Source organism: Triticum urartu, chromosome 2 (genome assembly GCF_003073215.2).
Source record: "Triticum urartu cultivar G1812 chromosome 2, Tu2.1, whole genome shotgun sequence".
In the NCBI taxonomy this organism is placed as follows: Eukaryota; Viridiplantae; Streptophyta; class Magnoliopsida; order Poales; family Poaceae; genus Triticum; species Triticum urartu.
This window is the reverse complement of record NC_053023.1, coordinates 516,572,664-516,585,827: the sequence shown is the minus strand read 5'-3', so window position 1 is coordinate 516,585,827 and position 13,164 is coordinate 516,572,664.

Below are 13,164 nucleotides of genomic sequence, written 5' to 3'. Positions count from 1 at the left end.
AAGAGTTCACACGACTTAATCAACTATGCTAGAGCCCATAATAGCTTGTGGCTGCACACGGAAGTTTCTAGCATGAATAATCTTATGACCCCTTTGAGCCTGGGTGGCGGACCGTAGGATGATCACACGGTATATCCCCGGGATCTCCTAGGACAACACTGGTATTTCCCCAGGTGTCCGGGCAAGTCCACTGGTATATCCCAGGGTGCCCCTAGCAATCCATCCAGATGTGTATTAAAGTTGCCACCTTAAGTTGAACCATTAATTAACAATCTCACATCTGTCATGAAATACTCTCAAACCCAATCCACGTCTACGAGCATAGCATGGCAATGTAAGCATAACGTAATAGTAACTCCCAAGGTTTGAATGCAGGGCAATAGGTTCGTACCTCATCAACTACTTCCCAATACCCACATGTTATCAATCCTACTCATGCAATGTTTGAGGGTAAAACTAATGCATAATAACTGGGTATGAAAGGGGATATGATCAAAGTGTGAACTTGCCTGCAATGTTGATGAAGATGATTCGCACTCAAAACTCTTGATAGATCTACTCGTCTCACTCCGGTCAATCTATCGTAAGCAAGCAATAGTAACCACACATAAGCAATCACTCAAAGATCAGAAAGATCGAAGAAGACAATTCGGAAAAAATCAAAACCAAGCAAATAACTCTTGCAACATAAAACAATTTCGAACAGTACCAACATTATATGAATTTGTCCTTATCAGAAAGTTTAGGTCAAGAGCTTCGATTTGCAAAAAGAATCAACTCAAGCGGAGCTACGAAACTCAAGTTATGATCAAACGAAGTTTGAATACAAATCAGTTCTAATTCAAATTTTAAACTTTTCAAAAACATGTTTAAGTTGCTTTACTGGATAGAGGAGATCATAACGAAGACGTGGGCGTTGGTTTCATTGGATTTGGACAAACGAGCGAAAAGTTATGACCGTTTGAAGAACAGGGACTAATTTGTAAAGAAATCATCACAGATAGGTCCCTGGCCGAAATTAAAAAGAAAAAGAAAAATACTAAATAGCGAACGTTCGCTACAGAAGCTTATATGACGAAAACGTTAGCTGCGAAGACTAAAACAATGAACGTTCACTACTTAACTAGGTTATTAAGAAAAAATGGTTTTAAACAAAATAACCGAATCGAACCGGGCAACGATTTTACCGGTCGGGGTGGTTTTTCTTAGAAAACCGGCGGCGGCGGCGGTTTAGATTGGTGGAGCGGCGGCTCCGGCGGGGAGGCGAGCTCCGGTGCGGCCACGACAGCATGGGCGGTGGGGTGCGGCGCAGGCGAGGAGCGGCGCGGGCGGCGGCGCAGGCGAGGAGCGGCGTGGGCGGCGAAGCAAGGCGGCGGCAGCGCGGGTCTGCAGCAGGCGGCGGCGGCGAGATGCGGGGCGGCGCGGCGAGTTGCGGGAGGGGGCGGCGGCCTTAAATAGGGCGAGGGGATGGGAGGTGGTGGCGTGGAGGAGGGGCGACGGGCGTCGTGGAGGGGCCGGACTCCGGCGAGTCCCTGTCGGGCATGGCGGGAGCTAGGAGGTGGCTTCGACTTGGGCCGGCTGGCTGGGCCTCGGCCCAGTTGGCCCCCGGAAACTTTATTTTAAATTTTTTTTCCAGACAAACATAATCATAAAAACAAAATAAAAGAAAATATTATATAGGCATATAATATATCAAAATTTTCAGAAAATTATTTTCTACGACGTGAACATTTTTATAACTTAAAAGAAAATCCACACAAATTCAGATAAATCAAAGAGTGCTACGGGTCTATTAAAATCCAACTAAAATCATATTAAAAAATTTCTAAAATGATTTCAAATTTATTTCTCTCCAATTTTTTGTTGTAGGGAATCATGTTACCCTAATTTGCATATATTTTATTTTTGGAGAAAAATAATTTGAATAAAACTCAAATAACCCAATATTGAAAATAATTTCAAATGGATTTTAAATTTGAGTTTCTTGAAACACCCAACTCATATTTCATATAATTTGAAGAAGTCATTTTATCTTCTCTCGTGAAAATCATGAAGTTGCATAAAGTTTCAGAATTTGAAATATTTTCAAATGAAATTCAAATATTTTCAACACCCCTTGTCATTTGAATAAATGGAAGAAGTCATGTCATCTTCTCTCCAGGGTTTTGTGATTGAAAAGAATTTGAATTCAAGAGTTCATAAAAATGCAAATGTGAAAGTTTGGGAAAGTCCTTTTATTCCCTCTCATTTAACTTTCAAAAAGTTTCGAATTTCACTCAATCACACTCAATCAAACAAATCTATCTATTTAGTATAACATTCCAAAATTTAGAATTTTGGGATGTTACAAACCTACCACCCTTAAAATGAATCTCGTCCTCGAGATTCGGAGAGGCTAGAAAGAAATAGGTTAGGTTCGGGGTCTTCTCAAAATCCATCGATCGTCTCCGGGGTCTCGGGTGCTACCACCCTTAGAAACATTGTTACGGTCCCATCAATACTCATATACTCCATCCTTATTCTTGACAGGGCCGGTCTTCTTAGATCATAAGGATAATTCCTTCTCTGGCTCTTCCGGCAGCGGCATAACCTTTTTCCTCAATTCTTCTGTACTTTCATCCTGGTAAGGTTATTCCGAGACTGGGTCTTCTTAGCTGATGGGTCTGGCGCCAATACTAAACAACTATTGATATCTCATGGTGGTCAACAATTTATGGTTTCTCTTGCAAGAAATGGGTCTAGGTTGATCCTCACCGTATAACCTATGGTTGGCAAAAAGCTGCCGTGTACAAGGGAAAAATTCTTATACCATTCTAAGGTTTAACAAGGTTTAATATCGTCGTCTCTCTACTATAGGCAAGTCACTCAGATTTACCATCCCATATAGCAAGGCGAATAATAAGAGTAAGTCGGTATGGTGATCAATCCATCCCGCACCCAAATCATTACCTTGTACACGGTTTAGTGAATCTCGCATTCTAACACTCGGTCATCCTCACAAGCATTGCAGAATTTCTCTTGTCCATGAACTACGTTCGGAATAATCCATTGATTCTGCAAGCCAAACAAACATCTATCGTTCCTTCACAACTCTCAGGTTTTGCGTTACTCCTATAAAATTGTCTGCCGATAAACGTCGTAACTTCTTCCAGTTTTTTTTCCTTCAGCAAGAATGTGCTTGCTTCTTGGCAGGTCCTGGGGCCTGTGGGTTATGGCCCATCTTATTACTTGTAATCCTTGAACTCATCCTCGGGGCAGCTGATTGTTATTCCAACATCCAACTTCCAGCTTCCAAGCATACTTAAAATCCATCCAATTGTACTATCTTCCTTCCTTCTATTGGCACCAAATTAGGACATGATTACTCAGACTCATCATGGAGTTTCCATTGATCCATATTTCCGACATCATACCTCCTTTATATCCAATAGTAATTTATCTCTTCATCCGCGTGGGTTATCCCATATACCGAGATATAAACTTATACTTATGGAGTCCATACTCCACTTCATGGAACATCATTATCCTTTCCAGGGTCAAGCATCCTTACAGGGGAATATTGGCCATCTCTGCATGGCACTTCTTCAACTGGGAAACGTGAAACACATCATGAACTCCTGACAGTCCTTCGGGTGACTCCAACTTGTTGGCCACTTCTCCCATACGCTCCAAAACTCGGTATGGTCCTACAAATCTCAGGGCTAATTTTCCCTTAACTCCAATTCGTTTAACTCCTCGCAGAGGGAACACATGAAGTCATGCTCTGTCTCCAATTTCATAGACTACCTCCTTGCGTTTTTAAGTCTGCATAACTCTTCTGCCTGGACCGAGCTACCTTCAGTCTATTGCGAATCAACTTAACATTCTCTTCTGACTCCTTGATCACATTTGGTCCAAACAACTGACGGTCTCCAACTTCATCCCACACACTCTTGGGGTATCACACATATCGAGACAAAACTCGTATTCATTTTGTCCGAAATCCACTCAGTGGAGTATCCTTATCTTTTCCAGGGGTCAACGGTTCTTACAGGGTACTACCACCCTTAAAATGCACAAATCTTCCATAGACCATATTTCTCATATCCTCAAAATGGCCAAAATTCTTCTTCATAGAGTAACAACTCATAAAATCCATATCGGTACCAATGATGATAACTTTATTCATTCTCAAATGATTACAATCTCTTGCTTTTCCATTACATGTCTCAACTCAACACCTCAATATAAAAGAAAATGTTCTCACTTCTACTACTATACTTCTCATAGACTCAACTTTTTATCACAAGTCTCCTTCTCTTTGGGACAATCTCTGGCAAAGTGCCCTGCTTCATTACAACGAAAACATACTACTTCTGACAAGTATCGAGGTTTCCTTTTTGGGCAATTGTTGAGGTACTGCCCTGACTCCTTGCACCTATAACATGTGATATGACTCAGATCCTTCCTGGAATCCAATCTGCTTCTCTTTCTAGACTTTTCCATTTCAATCAGGGCTTCTATTTCCTGTGGGTCATATTCTACTTCCTCTGTCGGGAATTCTACTAGATCCCCATTCAAACAATTTTGGGAGATGTGTCCTTCTTCTCCACATGAATAGCAAGACTTAGTGTAGGGTTTTCTCGGGTCTTCTTTAGGCATGTCCTCCACCTCTTCCTTCATCACGGGTTCTTCTAAAATTTCCATAAGGGCTCCTTTCACTACTTCTTTCTTCTGCTGGATGGTTCGTTGTACCATGGGGTAAATGTGACACTGAGCAGGATAGTGGGTAGTCCCTTCACACAAGAAACAAGAAATCTGCCTAATTGGGCATTCTTCAACTGGTGACTTCCTTCATAATTAGGGCATTCATCCTTGTGTCCTTTATGGGTGCGTCCTATTTCTCCACAAATCTTGCATGCACAAGGTTTCTTCATATCCTTTCCATAAGGCTTCAACTTCTGGGAAACAATCCGAGACTTGGGCAGAGTCAACTTAAAATCTTTCCAAGTGGTTACTCCTTGCCATCCATTGATGGTTTGGTACATCCTCCACCAAGTATCAGCACCTCTTTGAAAGCGCTGAAGAGCATGCTGGGTCATATCATGTCCAACTATAGGGTTATTCTCCATGTGATCCTCCATGTTCTGAATCCATCGGTCCGTCTCCAACTGACTCATCGGTCCAGAAAATATAAGTTCATCTTCATTCATCCTCTATTGGGTCCATGGGTTTGGGGTGAGATAAGAGAGATAGAGAGGGATACACACAATACAAACAAAAGTTTTGAAAAGACAGATTTTATTTGTGGCTGTCGGGAAAAACATCAAACAATTGACAGCTCACAAACATCGCATCTAACGTAGGTATATAACAGGGGTTTGGTCTTCTAAAGGTCAATAAATCTTTAACATCTCCAAACTTTTCAAGCCGTGTTCTTTCCTCCAATGGCTTCTTCCGATCATGCTTGTCTTTCTCAAATCCTTTTGCCAGATCATTTCTGTTGTCGCAAAGTCTATCATGACGTCCTTTAATATTTTTTGAGTTGCATTCCAAACTTCTGGGTTTCAACATCCTTGGCGTGAACCATGGTCCTACTGTCCTTCAGTTCCTGACGAATCTTCGGTATCTCGAGGTTTTGCTCCTCTAGCTTGGCTACTTTCAACTTTTGGGTCCTGAGTTCTTCACGAAATGTTTCCTTTCAAATACGGCTTCTTATGGCTCCATCTTAACTTCTTGATGTAATACTCCAGATCCTGGTGATACACTAGCTAAGTTTAAAACTTCATCTTTTGCTGATAGGTGCTCCATCAGCCTTCTACCATCCAATCCTTCCATGCATATGCATGCTTAACTCAGCACGGTGACAATAGCATAAGCGGGCGATAACATCATGGATATCCGTGTTTCTGCTCTTGTCATTCCCATGAGCTATCATTCCACAGTTGATATCTCCTGCCTTAGGGTTTCCTTTGACAAAACTTCGAGTTCTCATGCTCCTTGTTTCAGTCTTTCTCCGATACACCTTGATCTCGAGTATTGACAACTTCCATAGTCTGCCAAGTTCCATAAGGGTTGCCTTCCTAGGTCACACAAATCTGGAAATTCTTCAGAGCCTCCAATTTTCCTAGTCTTCAGAGTCTTCAACAGTTTGTAGTTTCCATTATCATAATGTATGGTAAAATCCTCTTCATTCCGAATGGTCTCGGTTGTCCGATATCTTGTACATCTTGGAGTGGTCTCATTAGTCAAATCTTCATGGGGTCAAAAGGGAAAAGGGGTATGGTCTCACTAAAGGTAATATTTGAATAAGCTCAGAAGAGAAGAGAGGTAAAATATCTTTTGGAAAGGGAAAGTCGTAGAGAAAAATCTTTGCTATGGGCTTGCAAGTTTCTAGGGTCACGTCCTACAGCCAACATGTGCTCTGATACCACTTGTAGCGACCCGACCCGAATGGATCAAGTCTCTGTGCTTAAGTGTCATCCCTGGATCAGTATGCTGACACACACAGTACTCGAGGATTTATAACAGAGGTAAATCACATGTAAAAAGTAACGTAAATACTATTACCTCAATCCAAATAGCGGAAGTAACAAGGTTGTGGATTCCCATCAACACCAATTGCAAAGTTGAGTGTAGAAATCGTAACCCTAACGTATCACTTACTCGTCGTAAGATTCCTGCAACATGAGACGTTGCAGCCACAAAGGGTCAGTACATTGAATGTACTGGCAAATTCACACCATAGAGAGAAATGATGAACAATGGCTATCACTACATGCATATTTGGCTGGTGGAAAAGCTCTATGGTTATAGTTTTTGCGAAAAGCCAATTTTTCCCTACCACCAAGGAATGAATTTTATTTAACTATCATGGTGGTTGTTGAACATTGAGAATGGTTGACAGCATTCTCAATCCCAATTAAGTAACATCATTAAACCCAACAACTTAATTTAAAGTAACGTGATGAGATTCACATGATAATCCAACGTACTAGATACTCAAGATGTCCATAACCTGGGGACACGGCTAATCATGATTAGTTTATACACTCTGCAGAGGTTTGCGCACTTTTCCCCACAAGACTCGATCTCCTCCGTTGGATTTCTCGCACTACATGGTGTTTGAGAAACGGATGACCGAGACATAGTCTTTCAGAAGCGTTTGACCTTACGATGGGTAGACCGTACCACCTACAACCCCTACATCTGCTAGTCTACCACTGTAAGAGTTCACACGACTTAATCAACTATGCTAGAGCCCATAATAGCTTGTGGCTGCACACGGAAGTTTCTAGCATGAATAATCTTATGACCCCTTTGAGCCTAGGTGGCGGACCGTAGGATGATCACACGGTATATCCCCGGGATCTCCTAGGACAACACTGGTATTTCCCCAGGTGTCCGGGAAAGTCCACTGGTATATCCCCAGGGTGCCCCTAGCAATCCACCCAGATGTGTATTAAAGTTGCCACCTTAAGTTGAACCATTAATTAACAATCTCACATCTGTCAGGAAATACTCTCAAACCCAATCCACGTCTACGAGCATAGCATGGCAATGTAAGCATAACGTAATAGTAACTCCCAAGGTTTGAATGCAGGGCAATAGGTTCCTACCTCATCAACTACTTCCCAATACCCACATGTTATCAATCCTACTCATGCAATGTTTGATGGTAAAACTAATGCATAAAAACTGGGTCTGAAAGGGGATATGATCAAAGTGTGAACTTGCCTGCAATGTTGATGAAGATGATTCGCACTCAAAACTCTTGATAGGTCTACTCGTCTCACTCCGGTCAATCTATCGTAAGCAAGCAATAGTAACCACACATAAGCAATCACTCAAAGATCAAAAAGATCGAAGAAGACATTTCAGAAAACATCAAAACCATGAAAATAACTCTTGCAACATAAAACAATTTCTAACAGTACCAAAATTATATGAATTTGGCCTTATCAAAAAGTTTAGGTCAAGAGCTTCGATTTGCAAAAAGAATCAACTCAAGCGGAGCTACGAAACTCAAGTTATGATCAAACGAAGTTTGAATACAAATCGGTTCTAATTCAAATTTTAAACTTTTCAAAAACATGTTTAAGTTGCTTTACTGGATAGAGGAGATCATAACGAAGACGTGGGCGTTGGTTTCGTTGGATTTGGACAAACGAGCGAAAAGTTATGACCGTTTGAAGAACAGGGACTAATTTGTAAAGAAATCATCACAGATAGGTCCCTGGCCGAAATTAAAAAGAAAAAGAAAAATACTAAATAGCGAACGTTCGTTACAGAAGCTTATATGACGAAAACGTTCGCTGCGAAGACTAAAACAATGAATGTTCACTACTTAACTAGGTTATTAAGAAAAACCGGTTTTAAACAAAATAACCGAATCGAACCGGGCAACGATTTTACCGGTCGGGGCAGTTTTTCTTAGAAAACCAGCGGCGGCGGCGGTTTAGATCGGTGGAGCGGCGGCTCCGGCGGGGCGGCGAGCTCTGGCGCGGCCATGGCAGCGCGGGCGGCGGGGTGCGGCGCAGGCGAGGAGCGGCGCGGGCGGCGGCGCTAGCAGGCGGCGGCGCAGGCGAGGAGCGGCGTGGGCGGCGAAGCAAGGTGGCGGCGGCGCGGGTCTGCAACGGGCGGCGGCGGCAAGATGCGGGGCGGCACGGCGAGTTGCGGGAGGGGGCGGCGACCTTAAAAAGGGCGAGGGGAGGGGAGGTGGTGGCGTGGAGGAGGGGCGACGGGCGCCGTGGAGGGGCCGGACTCCGGCGAGTCCCTGTCGGGCACGGCGGGAGCTAGGAGGCGGCTTTGACTTGGGCCGGCTGGCTGGGCTTCGGCCCAGTTGGCCCCCGGAAACTTTTTTTTAAATTTTTTTCCAGACAAACATAATCATAAAAACAAAATAAAAGAAAATATTATATAGGCATATAATATATCGAAATTTTCAGAAAATTATTTTCTACGACGTGAACATTTTTATAACTTCAAAGAAAATCCACACAAATTCAGATAAATCAAGGAGTGCTATGGGTCGATTAACATCCAACTAAAATCATATTAAAAAAATACTAAAATGATTTTAAATTTATTTCTCTCCAATTTTCTGTTGTAGGGAATCATGTTACCCTAATTTCCATATATTTTATTTTTGGAGAAAAATAATTTTAATAAAACTCAAATAACCCAATATTGAAAATAATTTCAAATGGATTTTAAATTTGAGTTTCTTTGAAACTCCCAACTCATATTTCATATAATTTGAAGAAGTCATTTTATCTTCTCTCGTGAAAATCATTGAGTTGCATAAAGTTTCAGAATTGGAAATATTTTCAAATGAAATTCAAATATTTTCAACACCCCTTGTCATTTGAATAAATGGAAGAAGTCATGTCATCTTCTCTCCAGGGTTTTGTGATTGAAAAGAATTTGAATTCAAGAGATCATAAAAATGCAAATGTGAAAGTTTGGGAAAGTCCTTTTATTCCCTCTCATTTAACTTTCAAAAAGTTTCGAATTTCACTCAATCACACTCAATCAAACAAATCTATCTATTTAGTATAACATTCCAAAATTTAGAATTTTGGGATGTTACATAAATATCATTAAAAACTGCACATAAATTAATGCAAGCACAGAAAAACAAACCTTAGCAGCATCCACAGCAACATCACCGATGTTGCTGCTGCTAACATTCAAAGGAACATCATCGATGGTCGAACAAGGCTCATCACCAACAACAGGATCCTGATTCATAGTAATGAGGGAAAAACAATGCTATTATTAGCAACAACACACAAAAAGTTAAACTACACTAACAAAAGGTAGATATCATCTACAATTCTTAACGGTGTGGGGTAGAAAATGAACATGTAAGGCATAGTGGTGCGCATGAAAATTCAAGAATTTGTATAAACACAATAAAAAATAAAAATAACCTTGCTCTTATCAGTAGATGGATCATTAACTCCACAGTCAACAGCAGCCTCAACACCATGACTGGTCTCCTGCATGAAAGAAATTAATAAGAAATGAACATGAGCAAGCTCAACTACAGTACTGACAGCAAAACAACATAGTAAAAATGCAAACATCAAGGACTGGCTCACCTAAAAAATAGGGGGCTCGAAACCGACATCATTCGTATGGTGGTTAGAAACATTAGCCTCAGTACCATCACCAGCCCTGCTGGCAGTGGCAACAGCCTTATCCTTCTCAATCTGCTTGATAACAACATTGGCACCTTCTTCATATGGCTTGTAGTGAGAGTCTTGCATAGTTTTGAAATGCTTCATGTTGTTCAACAGACGCACTGAGCTCTGAATTAGTTTAGCAGCACCATCACGCATATCACTAACTAAAATCCTCTCCATCTCAATATAGTCCACTGCTTCCTCAGCATTAAATTGATGACCATCAAGATGGATACCATTAATACATCTCAGACGCTCAACTATAGTTGGGACCTTTTCTAGCTCAGAACGGACATTATTAAAATATGCTTAGCGCGCTCCAACGCAGAAATAGCTACATCAATACCAAAACCCTGCCTCTGTGAAGTACTAGCCTTACTAGGGGCAGGAGGAACATAACTAGCACCGTTAACACTACAACCATCTCTCAACTCATCGTGCAGAGATGATATCTTGGGAACCTGATACGACATCTCCAGGACTGGACGTTTATACACCCGGAAAAAGACAACTTCCTCTTGAGTTTTCCACTACAAACAAGGGTAAAAGAGTTAATTAATCGATGCAACACATAGGAAAAAATAACATTAAATTCATAGATTTAAATCCTTGGTACTAACAAGCTTCCATTGTTAGTGCCAATTTGTTAGTATTTACAAACATGTCAGATTAACAAGTGATTCAGTTCAACCACATATGACACAACAGTACTAAAAATCATACCTAAACCTCACAAGCTTAAGAACTGACAAATCTAAACAGGTAACTCTACAGTACTCATCTTCACTCCGGCAAAAACAGCTATACCTAAAAAATAAAAGGGCTGCAAGACAGGAAAGAAAATAAAACTCACTGGAAGCTTCACAAACACCCAAGTACTTGGATCTGCATTGCCTCTTCTTATCAAATTCGCATCATCCAGATCAGAAAGCTTGTTCTAATCCATAAAACATAAGAGGGGGACTCGCATGTCAGCATCCATAATCTTGCCACGGATGACGCAGTCAAGGTACATTAGTACATGACCTATAGCACAACCTGTGATTGCCTTCCCAAGGGTAACACCATCTTGGTACTTGACAACAGCCCTTCTAAGCTCATCAACCATCAACTGGCAATAATGCATATTAGCCACGTCCTCAATGACGAGATCCTCAAACATTGCTGCCTCTGTGGAAACACGAGTGGCGGCACTAGGCAACACAACTTTCATGAACACAATAATGAAGAACACTTTTAGAGCAAGGTCATCTTTGCTAGGATCCTTGACAAGCACCTTGAGCTTATCCCTCAAATCCTTCGTCTTAATATCTTGGCTCCTGCTAATGTCAAGCTCTGATATTAACTTCATCAGAGCATCATCATATCCGTCCCGTGACAGCCTTGGTGTAGAGAGACCACCACGAGGGAACCCAAATAGCTGTTGTATACCATCGCTAGTGATGCGAAGCTTCTTATTTGCCTCACCCATGTCCAAAGTCATTATATCAGGATCTATCTTCAGGTACAAAACTCCCATCAGAGGGCGGGAAATGTTAGACTTCACCTTCCATTGGAAACATAACCAAAACTAATTGCATGAACCCTAGCCACATGGAGACTCTCAAGCAAACGAGCACAAGTATCTATCTCTTTCAATGAACATCGCACAGTTATATTCAATCGCTGTGAGACACCTTCATCCAAAGCAACTTTTTCCTCATTGCCTCTCACCAGCTTGACCGGTAATGCTAAAAGGTTGTAAATGAAAATAAAGAAGGCACAACGTAATTCAATGAATATAGAAAACAAAACAAACATACGATGTCCAGAAGGAAAAAAAGATTGCACAAGTTCAACCATTAATACAACATCATTACCACCCTCAATTGATGCAAACAATGACCAAGCCTGACCTGGCCATCATACCATCCTAGACACAATTAAATTATTGCAAGTACAACTAGTAAGTCACATACAGTACAAACATGTATCCCAAAACAAAAATATTGTTTTTACGAATATAATTAAGTCTAGCGTGCATGACTAATACTAATAAACATAGCAAATCACTAAACATACTTCAGCAAAGACTAAAGCAAAGGAATAATATTAAAAAATACCACTAACTAGAAAATTTCAAATACTGAAAACAAATAAACAAAACACATACCACTGCATATTCATCTTCAGAATTAACTTCAATATCATCTCCCTCAAATGCAGGATCTACAGCCTCGATACGAGCATGCTTCTTCACACCATTGCTCACCTTTGTAGGAGGAACTTGCACTTCTTATTTTCCTTCAACGAAGAGCATTTCGGAAGAGGAGACGAAGAAGGATTCTTATTTCCAAAACTCATGGACTCCGGCGAACAGGGGAGACACCAAGTGTGCTTGGACCAATCTTCACAGCAACACTGTCTGCATCAGCTTTGCAATTACCCTGTTGGGAAGCAGCTTTCACACGTGGGCTACGCCTCTATGTGCCATCAGGATTTGGATCTACCATCTTCCTCTTCAAAACAATTTTCTTTTCCTTAACTGCATCACGAGGAAACACTTGCGTCAAGCGAGTCTACAACAAGTTCGTCTTGACAGGCATGTTAGTTCCATGAGATATAGCATGACCACTTGCAAAGGCCGCGTCACCAACTTCATCATCTCCAGATTGAGCAGCTTGAGCAACAACCTCAGTGCTTCGTTGCACGCAAGCAGCCTTTTGACGTCGTTCCAATTCCTTTCTCCTCTGAAAATCACACTTCTTCTTTCATTTCCTTTTGTCCTCCAGCTATAACTGCATAGGAACATCCACAACGTGAGTAATAGGCTCAGTGCCATCAACACTCTGTGACTGAGTAACAGACAACTGCAAGCTCCCAACACCATCACCAAAATTAAGAGAATAAATTCAATCATTAATATATTTCACAACATCAGCAATGTCCTCAACAGCAGCATGGCTATCATTAACTGCATAAAGCAAAAACATAAGCACACACATATAAAATTAAA